This window comes from Bremia lactucae, linkage group LG2 (assembly GCF_004359215.1).
Source record: "Bremia lactucae strain SF5 linkage group LG2, whole genome shotgun sequence".
NCBI classification, from domain to species: domain Eukaryota; phylum Oomycota; class Peronosporomycetes; order Peronosporales; family Peronosporaceae; genus Bremia; species Bremia lactucae.
The window spans coordinates 4,915,435-4,919,543 of record NC_090611.1 but is presented as its reverse complement, the minus strand read 5'-3'; positions in this window follow the sequence as shown (position 1 = coordinate 4,919,543).

The window sequence follows — 4,109 nt, the reverse complement described above, 5'->3', positions numbered from 1 at the left end:
TCGGAGAGGTGGGGAAAATGAGCCCAATCAATATTGAGGCTCATCCTCACGTACACACGCAGAGATGCGGGTCGTGGGAAGGATTTCAAGTGCTACCAAGTGTAGGCGGGCACGTCGAAATGCGGCCACACTCTGCTTAGGCACACACCCTAGCACAGCGAGGAAGCGGTTAAACCTGCTTCTCTTGCGTGCAGTGAGGTAGTTGTGGTGGGCGCGTTAGCGACCTCACCCAACACACTAGGAATTCTGGTTGAGTGTCGTCACGAGAGCGGTAATCCGTCTCCTGGTGCGCACTTACCAAGTAGGAAGCAGTTTTCAGACTGATTTCTATTCAATAGAATTAAATACAAATACCTAATTTTACCAATTAAAATGTTATCTCTATCGATAACATTTAATATGTATTGCGAGCGTATCTTTATAGATACCTCGCGTAACGGATGACGCTAGCCGTCAGCACGGATGACGCTGGGCGTCATCCCTCCTAATGTGAATGCCCATGTGCATCACATCCACAAGGGTTGGTCACAAATGTGCACCACACCCGAGTGTTGGGTCGAATTACTATTATTTAATGATTGACTACCCCCTTAAGTACACCAAGTGTACTTAACGGGAATGTGTAACATTAGGGCAACTTTAGCCCGTTACATACACCACCGAGTTGGCGTGGACAGAAATTTCCAAAGCCTCGCGCTGAGTGGTAAGCTCGAAGGCACAGCACTCAGCTACTATAAGAAGATGCTATTGGTATGGTCTGCGGTGTCGAATATACTTGATTTCGTTATGAACAGCATTCTGATACTGGAAGTGACTCAATTACCTTTTTCTTAGGTGATTGAGCTCATGACAAAAAAGCCGCGTGACGCCAAGCTACTTCGCAGTAAATGAGTGGAAATGGTGTCAGGAAAAGTTATCCTTGTGGTCTCCCGAATATGGTGAGTACCTGCTCGACACGTGAACGTGCCGAGTGCATACATTAAAGCCGAAAAAATAAGGTTTTGACATAATGCTGCACAATCCGCAAGGGATGAAAACTGATGCCGCGTTGTTGGAGCAGTTGGACAAAAATTAACTTGCTTTGAGTCTAAAGAAGGGGTTGTACTGCCACGGTTGTAAAATCTGATGCTTCATAACACCAAAATTTCTTCGGTTTTCAGCCAGTGCTATACTGACAGTTGTTTATACATTAAGTCTGAAAGTGATATAAATTCTCGCGTGGGTATCTCCTTCTGCATCTCCGTCTTCTCCACCGATCGGCACCCTGACCAGTGCCGAATCGGCTGTTCCAAGCTTGTCGAGCATTTCATCGATTTTAATTTATTGGTCGAGTAGCCACCGGTAGCGCCACTGTAGCTGAATTTTTTGCGAGGAACTTGGTCAACACCGAAGTTCTTCAGCACAACCCCTTGATAGCGTAAAAGAAATCTCCGACCTTCCCCGCATTGTACCAGTAACTAGCAAGTCGTCCACGTTGCGCTGCTTTTGACTGGTGAAAAAGGTTCACCAAGCAGACCGACTATACACACGTTTCAGGCTTTAGTCGGCAACTTGCTATGTATAGCTCGGTGCACGCGGCCTGATATAGTTTTGCAGTGCACCGATTGACTCGGCGTTCGCACGCGCCGAGTGAGGACGATTGGCGTCTGTCTAGCAAAGAAAATTGCTAAGTATCTGAAAAGTACGAAAAAGCTTTAGTTCAAGATGCAAGGAATTATTGCGGTGGATAAAGAATGCGGCGTGCTGGTCGAGGCGTACAGCGACGCCGACTGCGCTGCAAAAAAAAACTGATCGGAAGTCAGTCGGTGGTGGTGTAATGATGTTCGGCGGCATGATCGTTTGGTGGATATGCAAAAAGCAAAAGTGTGTCGCGCTATCCACAATGGAAGCCGAGTTTAGGGCTGCTTCAGAAACGGCGACAGAGATTATAATTATCGTGGGGTTTCTACAATAAAATGGTGTACCAAATCAGCCGGGTTCGATTTGACACGTGGACAATCAGGCAGCAATCGCTCAGAGCCAAGGAGAATATACCTAAGGGCGAGCGAAGAACATCGATGTGCGATAAAAGTCCATCAATGATTTTGTGAGAAAGAAGGTGCTGAAGGTTCAGTATTGCGAGTCAATGATCATGCGTGCGGACATCCTGACTAAGACCCTCCCAGCGCCATGACTTAAAAAGCTACGCGGAATTGTGAACATCGGGTTAGCAAGTCAACACGGGAACGAGAGTTGAACCCATGCGACTATTCATGTGAAGCGCGCGAGTGAAAATGAAATCTATGCAGAAAGATGAAAGGTAACAGACACCAGGAGTAGCCAGATAACACAACGGCAAATACATTTAGCTCTCAACTTTCCATCTTCTTTAATAGCTACAAAATCAATACTCTATGGTGTGCTAGCTGCGTATGTTCAAGTCTTATTTATGCAGATACCGATGAATTTAGAATCTATTCGAGTAAATTGTTTAGGTTCTCATTTTTAAAACGCCAAAATCTTTGGCAAATTCTAATTTTACTCGATTGAGACCTTCAACAACCGTTTGGAAAGCGGATGATCAATTTGGTAAAGTGGCATTTTGAATATTATATATTGAAAAGGATCGGCTTCTCCACGCAGCGAAGCTTTGTGGCGACGAACGACATATTAGTACCAAAAGCCATGGCGATTTTCTTATGGGACAAAAGCATTTATCGAACAAAGGCTTCAAATAATATGAATGCGAAAGAAATGCAGTGCAACCTTACTTTGCAGATCTGCGTAGGACGATGCTATGCCCGTTCACCGCGTTAAAACGGCGTGTCCCGAAAATGGCGTGTCTGTCGTTTGCTCAGAGTTACTACATAATAGGAGTAAGGAGGCTCTACGATGATACACCAGCTTTGTTTTTAATTAATAATTAAATAATTACTAGATGGCAGGATGATAATGGAAAGTGAGATATATTAATCTAATAGACAAAGTCCTAGTTCTTGACTACTTCCTTCTGGGCTCTCTTTACACTCTCGTCATATCTTGCTGTGTATACACTTATCTACGCATGTACGGGTAATATCAATGCTCAATACCACATCTTACGAGCTTGGATTTTTTCTGCAACCTTTACTCCTTGGAATTTGTTGCTTATCAAGCAAATGACTGTCAATCATTATGACGTCTGATGACGTTACCGATTATAATCTAGAATTTGTTGCAGATATTAACACTTCCCCTCAAGTGCACGACCTACAAGCTACACATTTTGGTGAGTATTACAAACTGTGATAAAGGTAGTACCTTAATGAGAAAGTTAGCTTCCTATGTGCTTGATGGAATATGTCAGATATAGATTTATCCACGACTTTTGTGGTCTCGGATGAAGTGAAGCCGTATATGTCTTGCTCTTAATTCAGCACCTTAATTTGTAGCGATCTATATTGCAGCCATATTGTTCTCGTAGAAGTGATCGGATAAGCTCTGGATATGGTTTGGTCAGCTTTGCCAGTCCATTAGGTTTTGGCCTGGACCGGAACATTCGGGTTTCTTACTGCATGTGAATCTCTCTAACCGAAGGTGTTTAGCATCCTGTCGATAAATTGTGCCTGCTCAAGCACTAGACGACCCTGAGTATACTTCCATTCCACGAATATTTTTTTGTGTTACCGAGTGACTTCACTTTAAATTGTTCGGCTAGAAGATTCTTAACACAAATTACTTCTGAAGCATCTGCTCATCCAACAAGAAGATCATCAATGTATAAAGCCACTAACACAGGTCCATGTGTGCTGTTTCGAATGAAGTGACACTGGTCTGACAAACACTGTCGAATTCCAGTCTAAATAAAGACTTCCCGAGTTGTCTTGTGCCATGCCATCCATCACCAGCTTGCTTTAAGCCATACAAACTCTTTCACAGCTTGCAAACATATTCGGTTTCAGCTTTGACACCATGCGATACTTTCATGTACACTACGTATGTAAGAGTCTCATTCAGGTATGCTGTTTCAATGTCGAATTGTTTAATAACGTGACCGAGCTGACAGCACATTGAGAGAAAAATTTGATTGTTGCTAAACTAGCAACTGGAGGGTACGTTCCAGTGAAACAATTTCCATAAGTCTGCAGAGA